The sequence below is a fragment of the Engraulis encrasicolus genome, chromosome 4 (assembly GCF_034702125.1).
Source record: "Engraulis encrasicolus isolate BLACKSEA-1 chromosome 4, IST_EnEncr_1.0, whole genome shotgun sequence".
NCBI lineage: Eukaryota > Metazoa > Chordata > Actinopteri > Clupeiformes > Engraulidae > Engraulis > Engraulis encrasicolus.
The window spans coordinates 27,807,740-27,820,623 of NC_085860.1; the positions used below are offsets into that span (position 1 = coordinate 27,807,740).

The 12,884-nt window shown below is 39.2% G+C and overlaps 2 long non-coding RNA genes across 3 annotated transcripts; one reads left to right on the forward strand and one right to left on the reverse strand.

Moving 5' to 3' along the window:
- Nucleotides 1-1,361: 1,361 nt before the first annotated feature.
- Nucleotides 1,362-5,293, forward strand: LOC134447572 (uncharacterized). Of its 2 annotated transcripts, none has more exons than XR_010034614.1 (6): nucleotides 1,362-1,430; nucleotides 2,267-2,297; nucleotides 2,533-2,603; nucleotides 3,364-3,429; nucleotides 3,573-3,641; nucleotides 5,007-5,293. It is a non-coding gene; the product is annotated as an uncharacterized LOC134447572 (long non-coding RNA). The 2 variants fall into 2 exon arrangements; XR_010034615.1 differs by having other exon boundaries at nucleotides 1,369-1,927.
- A 2,608-nt stretch (nucleotides 5,294-7,901) lies between these two features.
- On the reverse strand, nucleotides 7,902-11,706 carry LOC134447573 (uncharacterized). The gene is made up of 3 exons (XR_010034616.1): nucleotides 11,628-11,706; nucleotides 9,037-9,150; nucleotides 7,902-8,624 (listed from the first exon to the last, which is right to left on the reverse strand). It is a non-coding gene; the product is annotated as an uncharacterized LOC134447573 (long non-coding RNA).
- Between the last annotated feature and the right edge of the window lie 1,178 nt (nucleotides 11,707-12,884).

Below are 12,884 nucleotides of genomic sequence, written 5' to 3' on the forward strand. Positions count from 1 at the left end.
AGTATACACAATGTGAAGAAAAGCAGAACAGAGTTCTTTGTCTGTTGGTTCACAATTTGGTTCACTAACAGAGGACTGAGTTTGGTTCACTTATAGGGGACTCAACAAAAATGGCTGCTCATGTTGCTAAAACATTTGGAAATTGGGGAGGCATGTTTTCATAACTCTCTAGGGAGTTAAACATTAACTCTCTAGCTCTCTTAGCTCAACAACTCGGAGTAGTCAAATAACTCTGTAGTGTTGCTACAACTCTTGATGTTTAGATTTTGGCTGAACACCAGTCTAACTCTGATCAATCTAACTCTGACAGATTTGCTGTGTACATATGTGTACACCAGTGAAAAATAAAGTCATGTAGCCTACCGTTTCTTGACTACATCTTCCCTTAACAGTATTTTCCAATATTTTCTTTCCAGTGAACAGTTCAGTATTTTCTACATATTGACACCAGTGAAAAATAAAGTTATGTACCATTTCTTGACTACTTCATCTCACTTAACGGTATTTTCCGATATCTTCGTTTACAGAGAACAGTCCAGTATTTTCTACATATGACACCTGTCAAAAATAAAGTTATGTAGCGCTTTTTGACTAAATAGTAGCTTGCCATATTTAGTACAGAGATTAACTGTTTTACATTTTACGGTCACTGACTGTTGCAATTTGACAGTTTTTTGCCGTAATTTCAACGGGCATTTTTTATATTGCTCTATTTAGAACGAAGCCGTATAAATGGGCATAGCATGACATTCGTATGCTTGCCCTATTGGGCAGGAGGCTTAATAGTTGTAAAGCCAATGTCTGAGCCAGGAGGTAGTAAGCAAACATGGAGGCTACCATGTGTACAGACACCATGGTTTAGTTATATGTTATTGCCAAACACCTTAGGTATAGGTTATTGCCATCATTTATGCTTCTTATCTTATTCACAAGTGTTGTCATTTTCATGTTTACCAACACCATCCATCTCGTTAAGTATTCATTATGACTTGGACATTCACTTCATAGATGAATAGGATCTTCTCCATGTCTGCCATTTTGAATTAGCTGCAAACCCTACTGTTCTTTGATCAGACCAGTACACTGAAAAAAGAGGGAATGGCGGGTCTTTGAATTAACCTATATAAAGTAAATAGATGCAAAACAATTCATTAACATTCCTTGAGTAAACATGATTTCATCAAATAAGGATAATGTGTTCTTGGAGACTGCTGAATTGGCATGTTTCTAATGCTTTGAATGAACATGATTAAGTTGTGTCTGGGGTGGCCTCCAGTCCTGAGGTGGCGCTAGTGCACCACTTTCTAAGACAAGAAGAAGCCGGAAAGTTTCAAGCCAGAGAGCCGTTCCCCTCAATCAGCTCGGTCCTACTCTTCAGTCTCATCTCGCTGGAATAGTGTTGTCATGTGTGAAGATATACACGAAATTGAGTAAGTAACTGAAGTACTTTCATTTATGGTGGGCGATGTACTACTGCTCTTGTGTCTTTTGTGTGTGGAAGCTGAGCTTAGACTCTACTACATTTACCCGCGCAGTGCTCTTTGCTTAGTAACAGGTGCACTGCAAACACATGCAGTTGGCTATGCCCCATGTCATTTTAGAAAAGAATGGAAAATATGTACATTTAGGATATTCAAAGGATGTAGTAAAAACTGCTACTGTACAACAATCTAGCTGGTTATCTTCAGTTAATAGCTATATTTGCGCGGGAGGGTCTGATCCGTTAATGGGGGAGGGGTGGTGAGGGGTATGCACAGAACTAGAACTTGATCGAACACGTTGCATGCTCACGAGAACAGAGGGCTGGCGTCGTTTCGGTGTGTTCATTTTAAGCCAAGTATTCTATTTTTAAAGTTTTCTTTTCTTATCCAACCCAGGTGTTTAATGCACACATGCACTTGTGGTCTTAACCGAAGATTAATCAAATGTAAGCTTTCCTGCACACGAAGTCAAAGAACAACCGACCTAGATAGAGTGCATATAACCTGAATTTAAACTTTGCACAGGGAATTGGATGAAACATGTGGGAATAGTATCCTATTTATTGAAGTGCATATCACTTTTTTTACTTGCACTTATGGTGCAATGCAAAGCATGCACTGCCTTGTTATCTCGTTTTACTTAGCCTATATCTTCCTCTTTTAAGTGGAGCATTGTTTACAAGTAGCCTAGTTTACAGAATGCATGCTCCTCATTCACGAATCCTGTGCTGTTTATTAAATGCTTAACCTCACCAATTCCTCCTTTCTTTCTTTCTTTCTTTAAGGACTTCTGCTGCACTGTTCGAAGTCTGTAAGGTAAGACATTCAATGCTGATTGTCTTTAAGGTTTTTATATTGTTTTTATATTGTGTGAATTTGTGTGTGTGTGTGTGTGTGTGTGTGTGTGTGTGTGTGTGTGTGTGTGTGTGTGTGTGTGTGTGTGTGTGTGTGTGTGTGTGTGTGTGTGTGTGTGTGTGTGTGTGTGTGTGTGTGTGGCTTTTCCCTAATGTTTATGATTTGTCAATCCTTTGGGCTCTTTATGCCTTTTCAGATCAGTGCTGAATTCAAAAGAATAACCACAGTTCCCCTGCAATCCAAGCAACTGTTGCTGAATTGGCTGATGTAAGTTTCTGTATTTTTTGCCTGTCTACTTGATGGTTCCTGAGCAGAAAGCCTTTTTTACTATTGAGTTACACCCATGCATGTTAAAACCCCATAGAGAGGATCATGATCTGCCTTAGTAGTCATGGTACCAGTACATTCATATGCATGTTTCTTTTGGTGGCAGTCAGCTTCCCAATGTTGATGCCATTCATAGAATCCCAAAACAAATCAGTCCCACCACCATTTTTGACCGTAAACATGGGACTATTTTCTTTATACTTCTCCCTTGGCTACTATCACACATGCTTGAAACAATATAAAGCAAATGTGTTCATCATGGTTTCATCAGAGACAAACAGACTTCAGATATGGATTGCTGGAACCATGTCCTGTGGTCTGATGACACCAACATGAACACATTTTTTCGGATGGTGTCAAGCATGTGTGATCTTAACCAAGTGAGTAGTACAAAGTAAACTGTCCCATGCTCATGGTCAAGTAGTGGTAGTGGGACAGACATGGTTTTAGGCTGGATGCATGGCGTCAATATTGGAAATCTGAATTTCACCAACATGTACCATGACAATTGAAGCAGATCATGATACAGTCTGTGATTTTAAAGGCGCAGAGAGTGATTTTTTTAAGTAGTTTATTTCCAGAACTCATGCTGCACAGGTTACAAATGTTCTCCTTTTCTTTCTTTCTTTCTTTCTTTCTTTCTTTCTTTCTTTCTTTCTTTCTTTCTTTCTTTCTTTCTTTCTTTCTTCATTTCATTAAGTTGTACAAGATGCACCATTTCTGAGGACTTCTGGCACAGTGGCCTGCACTGTTCAAAGTTTGCAAGGTAAGACATTCAATTCGGATTGTCTTAAATGTTTTGATTTGTGAATTACAGCATTTTATCTCCTTTCTTGAATGTGTGTGTGGCTTTCTCCTAATGTTAATGATTTGATTGTTAAATCCTTTGGGCTCTTTATGTCTTTTCAGATCAGTGCTGAATTGAAAAGAATCACCACAGTCCCACTGCAATGCCCTGCACTGTTCCAAGTCCACAAGGTAAAGCATTCACTTTGGCCACAACCCTACCCAGTGCACCTTAACAACTTGACTCCTGCTTTAAATTAGCTGTTACCTGAAAGGGGGTGACTAAATATTCCAGTGGTATAAGGAGCTGCTTCTCGAATTTTTATATTTAAATTTTGTCGTACTCTGACCAGTGAATATTAGATTATTGCTTAGTACTAGAATTGGAGTTATCTGAGACAAGATGATCTGATCTGAGAAGTGTTGATGACTACCTCCCTGGTGTTCCCACGCTCAGTGTGGAGTGTGACACTAGTTAGTTTGTATGCATTGTGCTATGCTCAACATGACATTGAGAGGCTTCAGTTGAAAGTGAGCAAGCTATCCCACGGTTTCCTTATTCCAATACACTTACTACACAATGCATGTGCAGCTAAACAAAAAGAAATATTAATATCTTCTATGTAGAAACAAAATGAGCACTACTATGAAGTGTATAATATCTCAGAGCACTTTGTTGACACATGTTTTTCTCTCTGATGGGTGGGGGGGGGGTAGAAATCAGAGTCCACAGAGTGCATTATATTGCCCATTGTATGTCTGCCTAGAATATTGCATGTTTTATTTTTAATCACTTAAGTTATCAGGGAAACTTATTGAGATGGGGAAAACTGTAATAACTTCTTATTTCAGCCCCTTGACAGATAAGCCCTGCATGCCATATTACTGCACGCATGCACAAACGCCAGAGAGGTTCTCAATTCATCTCAGATCAGAGAATATCAGAGAGCAGAGAAATGCAGTAGACTTTTCCTTCGAACAGTATATATCGTACCTGTATATGCATAATGAAACTTGTTCTCTTAATTGAGATGAACTGATCCTTACATCTCTGTGCTCTGAAACACCTTAAATAGAGGATTGGCATCACTGGTTGTCTACTACAAGCCCCTTGTAGGTCCCAGCCAAGGACACAGTAGACCTGGGGTGTTGTTCCATATGAGAGTGAACTTTTTTCATTGGCCTGGGCCCACTGGTATTCCTGTGACACACCAAGTTTCATGTCAAAGTCTTGTCATGCTATGCAATGATCTTGCAGGCCATATAAAATTACTTCATGGGTCACAATTGGCCCTGGGTTTGAGTTTGACATCCCTGCAGAATGAAGGCAACTACACAGCTTTGGCTCTGGTATTTGACAACCTCAGGCCAATTCACACCAGCGTTAAATCATCATCCAGGTCCCATATCAGAATTACAACTGAGAATCTTGACAGTGGAACAGAGGACATGCTTTGGACTTTGCACTAACCTACTGCCCAGCTTAATGTTGATTTATTTGTTAATTCAAATGGCTTGGTTAATTTGTGTTTATTTACTTTTGTCTGTGTTGAATAGGTCATGGATGAAGTTGCCGTAGACGAAGCAATTGAAGACATCACTATTGGAATCTGCTCTGACAGAAGATTGGGCATCCCACCCTTAGGACATTGTCAGTTTTAGTGTATGTCTGTCACACACGTGACACCCAATCGGAAAGGACTCTTTTTTTCAGCAACTAAAAAACAGCAGTTATTGGTGGTCCACAAAGAGGACAACCAAATGAATGGTGGACTGCCAGATGCACGCGCACATGCATACAGTATACGCGCATGAACGCACACACGCACACCTACAAGTGTGGACTAATGCGCTTAGTCAATGAGCTAAAAGGACTGTATGTAGAGTGAATTTTATTTGTGTCCGATGTGTGCACATGGATGCTAATCCAGCAAGAGAGCACTTTTTCACAGCAACCAAACAAATTATTTTCTTAAAGGTGCACTGTGTAGGATTGTGACCAGAGTAGGCAACTATGCTGCACATTGAAACGGTGCTGCCTATTACCAACTGTGTCCTTTTCATGAATATTTACTTAGTAATAAACGGAAATGTGTTAGTATGACCAAAGTTCAGTAAGTGTACTAAAAATCTGTATTTCTAGAAATTCAAAATGACAGCCAGTGGAGAAGATTCCTCTCTTTCCTCCTCCCCCTTTCATGTATGGAAAGAGCAATTTCCCCAGTCATAACGACAACTTAAAGTTTGGTGGTGGTAAATATTCATGAAAAATGCAACATTTGTGCATGGGCAGCATGAAATCTCAAAATAAACTACTGAAAATAATACACAGTGCACCTTTAAAGCGAATTGGACTTTCTTTTTGTTCACAGACTCTGCTCGTTGTATTTCCTGCTCGTTGATTGGTCTAAGAGTAGCAGTTATTTGTGACTGTCCTTATGTTTTGTATATCTGTGTGCATTTTACATGCGTACAGTGAAAGTCAATACATTTAATCACAGAATTCTTACTCCTTTTTTTGTTTTTGTTTGCACATGCCTGTACATCAAATTGTGATCTGCAATGCATTTGTATAGCCTAGACCTAATATTTTTACCATATTTTTTATTTATTTATTTATTTATTTATTTTTTTGGGGGGGGGTGGATTGAGACTAAAGAATCATGTTACTGAAATGTAGCTGTATGCATGATTCCATCACCTTCAATAAACATGAAAAAAATACTTTCAAACTATGTCAAAGTTTTGTGTTCTTCCAACATATTTTCTGGTTAATGGAATACCAATTAATTGTTTAGGATTAAAGTGATTTCATCACCTCTGATTTAGGTGAAAAAAACATTTTGTGACAATTTAAAAAAATCACATTGTTCCAACACATTTTTATGAGGCTGGAACATGAATAAGTTGTGTTAGGTTGAGGTGATCCAATCACCTCCGTTTAAGGTGATAAAATCACTTAAACCTTACACAATAAATATAGGGGAAGAAATCATGTTGACCTTACACAATTGGATTGTGTGGGACCGATGTACACATTAAAATCATGTAGATCCAACGAATATTTTCTTTCAGTGTACCAAAATATTAGTTTATTACTTAGTAAATATTTATGAAAGGATCAAATTTCAGATAAAAGACAACACATGTGAAAATGTTTTGAAACATATGTTGGTCCTTCTTACTTATGTTTGTGTGTATGTGTGTGCGCATAAACGCTTCAAGTTACTGGCCAGTTTATGGTGTGTGTGTGCGTGTGTGTGCATGTGTGTGTGCATGTGGGCACAAACCTTTAGCAGCTTACCTGTCCATGTGTGCTGTGTGTGTTCGTCTTGTGTTCAGCATGATGAGGAGGGGTCTAAGGCTGAGAGACCTGGAGCCATCTTGCTATACGCATGTGTATATCCCCAATTATGTATGTATGTGTTTGTGTGTTTACGAGTGTTGCTGTGTGTGCACCCCAGTACTCTGACCCATCTGCCGGAGCTTAAGCCTTATTAGCTGTCATAAGCGCTATCAAGCATGCGCCATACACACACACAATACACATACACATCACAGTAAGCCGAGTTATATAAGCCTATGTCAGCATAGCTACTCTCATTCCCATCCCCCAGGCCATTTTACACATTCTCTAGAGCCTGTCCACCTTCTCCACCTTTTTACTCTGTTTTCACTTAAACTTCATGTTGTAACATTGGCCTCGTTTAAATGAGAGACAGTTAATCCAGAATGAACTCAATTTAATTCTGAGTAAAACTTAATTACGGTTTGAAAATAGCATGTAAACTCTTCACAATTCAGAATGAAATGAAAGTGTAATAAACTTGAACGTGAACTATTTAATTCTGAATGATTCATTCAGAATTAAAAACATCATGTAAATGTGGCCATTGTGTGACATTTTGTTCCACAGTGAACTCTACTGTGACTGTGGTCATATACAGTACTGTTGAACCATATTGTGTTATTAGCCCACGTCTCTGCTGACACCACCAGTCCTGCTCATTCAGCTCTCACTCACACATAGTATAGGCTCCAAAGTGCACACAGCACACCTACTCGTATTCGAGTTCTCGTATCGTGCCTTACTTCTGTCCTGCAGCATCGTGCTTCACTTAATCTACTTTCCTGGGAGTTTACAGTCATCAGAACAGTTGTTTGAAATTAACCACAAGGCAAAAAAGCTACTGTATGCCTTTACCTGTTGCATAAAAGAAGCCTCTGTTTTATATAATGCTGTATTCTGTTTGTATAATGATTATTGTATACCATACTTTAAGTCTTTTGTATGTGGCAATCTGCAATTTCCTTACAAGTGATACAAAAGCAATTTAATTACAAGAAGTAATACAAAGCGACAGATGAATTGAGTATTCTACATACAGAAGACAAGAGTCCACAGTCAAAGTATTAATTTATTTATTATTATTGTTATTATTATTAGGGGAAGTTTCTGTATGACCCCACTTTTGCAGGCATGCGTCACTGGCACAGACAAAAAGCCTTCATTATCAGTAGATAACTAATCAAGTGACACATAGCCTCCATTTGTAGTTCCTTGCCATACAACCAGTTGAAGTTGAAGTTTAACCACAGACGCAATTCTTGTTTTGTGTATTGTTTTGTTTGTGTGCAAACTACTTGTACAACAAAATGTGTACAATTACTGTAGCAGCACCAGGTCATTCTACAAAAAATTGACATTTTATGAATTAGTTTTGTCACCCCTGTTGTTGACACTAGTAGGCTACACAAAATGCCCCCAATATCCAAAGCAACAGTAATGCAAGTCCCATTCATATTATCAACATTAAAGGTGTGGTACATCTTTGCGTTTAATTTCCACTTGTTGATGATTTACTGAAATAAAATGAAAATGAAAATGAAAATGAAAATGAAAATAAAATTGCATTTCAAAGGCCAGATCTACTTATTTTACTGAATGGATCATTTCAAATTTGAATCAACACTTTTAATGGAAAATGAAACAATTTTGTAGAAAGACCCACAAGGAGGAGGCCAGTATATATGGAAATATGCTAGCCCAAAGAGAACGGCAACACGGCCACCATTGGGTCACAATGGAGTTTTTCTGTGAATCTGATCATCCAGAAAAGTGCATGCCAGCTGTCTGTATTTGACATATGGCCTTCTCCCTCTGCCCACTGCTCTCTGTGATGAAAAGAAAGGAAGACAACAGGAGAGGGATAGATGGAGGAAGAAAGAGTATATTACCCCTTATTTTAGTCGCTTACACCAGCCGATAGCACTGCCAGTGATAAAATTGTAAAACACATCTAATTAGCCCAAGTAGTTTACCCTCAGCGCTGAGTCTGTATTGTAACATGGCTGTCTCCAAAATTGTAATGAACACGTCTTAATCTGTTACTGAATGTCACAGCAATGTTGTTATGATGTACGTGAGTATTTTCAGCAACGCATGAATAGGCCTGTCAACGGACCTATCTGCAGTAAGAAGCTACAAAAGATCAATGATGCACTGATGCTGTCAACAGTATTAATTAAAATAGCACATGTCTCTACTGATGGGCTCTTGATGTAGCTTTCTGTGAGTTCATATTACCCCTCAGCCTCATCAGCAGCGGTCCACCCCTGGGAGCGGAATCAGCATCATCACCATCACATCTTCATCATCTTCATCCTCATCATCACAGTCCTCCTCCTCAGTGGCTGGAATCTGGAAGGGTATTGTACATTAGAGCATGGCCTTGACCATAAACAGAGCCTTGATGTAAATATGAGCCGCACGTTTTGCTGCCAAGTTTAGAAGGATGCACATACTTACCCAGGGCCGGCCCAAGCTTTTATTTCATACCACCACCTACTCAGCATCAGATAGCCTACTCCATAATCCTATAGGCCAAAATATGGATCCCTTAAGAAAACAGTTGGGAACCATTGCTATTGGCTTCATAGTTTGTGTAACAATCTGTAGCCTACCCACTGTCATTAGGACTACCATAATATGTAATTACATTACATTTAACAGATACTTCTATGTGGGGTCAATACAGAGTACAGCAGTATGCAAGTAATGTAGAACAGACAGAGAGCAGTAAATTGTGGAGGGAATATTAAGTATGCAAGAAAAAAAATTATGACCAGGAAAATTAGAGAACTAGATTGCATTCTCACAGAAAATGCTGGAAGCGGGCTTGCCTTTTGGGCCAGAGATGAGCAGTTTTATTTTTTATATCTCTATCCCTAAATTAAAAACAAACTACTATTGAGAAATCAAAGCTTAAAGAAATGTTGGAAAAAATCTATCCACCCAGTTAGAAGTTATGGGCCAAACTCTCTTGGATTCTTGGATTAAGCCATCTTGAAAGTGTTGTAGCTCTGCGTTTTGGGGATATACTAAATGACATACATGCTATTTTAAGTTGGCTAAGGAACACTGCATATGATATAATTTTGAAAATCAACATGGGTCCGAGTGGGATTCGAACTCACAACCTCCATATCTGTAATCCAGCACCTTTGCCATTGATACTAAATGACATACATGGTATTTTAAGTTGGCTAAGGAACACTGCATATGATATAATTTTGAAAATCAACATGGGTTCGAGTTGGATTCGAACTCACAACCTCCATATCGGTAATCCAGCTCCTTTACCATTGATACTAAATGACATACATGGTATTTTTAAAATTGGCTAAGGAACACTGCATATGATATAATTTTGAAATTCAACATGGGTCCGAGTGGGATTTGAACTCCCAACATCCATAACTCTAATCCAGAACCTTCAACATTGAGCCAAGCAGCTGGCTGTCATAGACATTCCACCAAGACAAATGATCTCCAAGCCGAGCCGGTCGTTTTAGTGTTTGAACGGTGTCTCTATCTCGAAAGGCCTAGGAGGAGATCCATTTTCTATTTTTACTGCCCTGCACAAGAGAAGCAAGCATAATAAACAGTACTTAGAGATTACTATAAGCGTGGCAAGCCCGCTTAATAATAAACTGTACTTAGAGATGACTAGAATCGGGCCTTGCTCTGCAAGCCCGCTTAATAAACTGTACTTAGAGATTACTATAAGCGTGGCAAGCCCGCTTAAAATTTATTTCTGCATTTTGCTGCTCGGGGGCCCCTGGTGGCTTGGGAGCCCTAAGCCACCGCATAGTTCGCTTATGCCTCGGGCCGGCCCTGTACTTACCTTATGTACAGCACAGGCAGACAACTTTATTGCATGTTTTACTTTTAGTATTTCTATGTATGTGACAAATAAAAATCTTGTGGTGTCAGACCCTATCGGATACTAATGAGTCAACACAGCCAAGTAAAAATGTGACACGCACAGTAAGTAACACGGCCTCTTCTGTACCGGATTTTAATCTGGGGTGTATACTTTTGTGGCCAAGGTTCAAACATCAATGGCTGTATTTAGTTTTTTTCTGAGTGAACAAGACATTTAAGCGGTTATATATGTTGCAAAAAGGTCACTAATCATTGTGTCGAAGTGAAATTTCTTTAATGCTCTCCTATGAAAAGATATAATCACAAATCCGCAAAAATGTGAGGGGTGTACTCACTTTTGTGATAGGCAATACTGTAAGTGTAAAGATTTTCATCGCTTTGGGTATGATAGCTTTGAGACATGAACTACGACATGGAAACCAAACGTGCAAGAATGAGGACATGAATGAGGACATGATGCATTGACACGAAAAGTATTTAGCAGATTTACTTCATCATCTTAACAACAGGGTGTGGCAAATGTTGGTTAACTTCACCGCACACTTACGTATTCCATCGTATACCATCACCTTTTTTGAGTATCTCTTTTGTATAAACAATTACAATTACAAGTACAAATATGGTATGTAATGTAACGTAAAATGTAAAAAGTCATCATAGCAGTAAAGTATTACGTTATGAACATTATTGTGTATTTTGAATACATGGAAATACAAGAAATGAAATGGCCCAAGAAGTGAAAAATATCCCGGTACAGGTACACACAACCTGTATGCTACCATGGTAGGATGTTATATTGTCTGTATCAGCAACAGATACAGCCTAAAACAACCCAGTCAATTTGTATATTTGTATGACAAGTATAACAATTCTATTCCTTTGCAATTTGGTTATGTCAGTCAATTTGTATATTTGTATAAAATGACATTATTGTAAAACATTGTTCTCACCATGATATGAATCTGTGTCTGATCAGCAGAGCCAAGGAGAGGAGAACTGGCAGCAGGACAGCAGAGAGATGGGTTTAAGACGATCACACACCCCGGAAATTATAGCTTCATCCAATCACATACGTACACGCATGTACTGCACTACACATGCCCTCACACACACACACACACACACACACACACACACACACACACACACACACACACACACACACACACACACACACGCACACACACACACACACACACACACACATGCAGAGGTGCTTTCCACAGGCCCTTCCCATCCACCTGCTGCTGCATACCAGACAGGATGATAGTCAGATACATTCTTGTCACACCCTAACCTAAGGCCAGGGCCGGATTAACGCATAGGCTAGATATGACTGAAGCCTAGGGGCCCCCAGCTGCCAGGGGGCCCCTGATTAGCCAAAAGTGGGAAAAATTGCAGAATTGTGACAAGATGCAATATTGAAAAAATCATCTGTCGTGTTGACTACAGTTGGTAGACATACCAGTATTATCCTTAATTCTTACCTCGTAATTATGACAGTGTCTATGAATATTTGTTGATAAATGTATCTTCCGGGGGGGCCCACGGAAACCTGCAGCCTGTGGGCCCCAGGCCATCTTAATCAGGCCCTGCATGCCTAAGGCCTTCAAACCAGTTCAGGGAGTGAAATCAATAGAGAATGTTTTGGTATTTGCTATTGGAACAGAAACGAAACTAGAAACTTCAGATCTTTTTTTCCAAAACAGAAACATTAATTTAGTGCTATCTGGGTAATACTGTCTGCATTTAGCCCACAAAAAGTAGCTGTTGTTCAGTGTTGCCCTTACTAAAGCATGCATGTGCGCCAGGGCTTGGCACTGGCACCAGCAAACCGGCCAACGGTTGGTAAAACCTGGCTGTGGCTAGTAATACTTTCAGTGTCACTAGTCAATCTGGCTGGCAACTTACTCCTTGGTATGACATACGCTTCATAGTCGCCTATATTCTGTTGTTTGCCCCTTGTGTATCAATTGTTTGTATTTAAGTTTAAGAAAAATCTCAGTAACTCAGTTTCTATTTGCTTGATATACTTCCACGTAGAAAGCTATACACTCTTCTTGCTTTAGCACCTCATCTTTTGAGGTATGACATACACTATCATGGTAGTCAGTCCCTCCAGTTTTTCGAGATTCAGCGATCGCGTGGATTCATGCAAATTCAATGATATTCCGCATAATTTCACGATGCCACGTAATTCCTGTAAA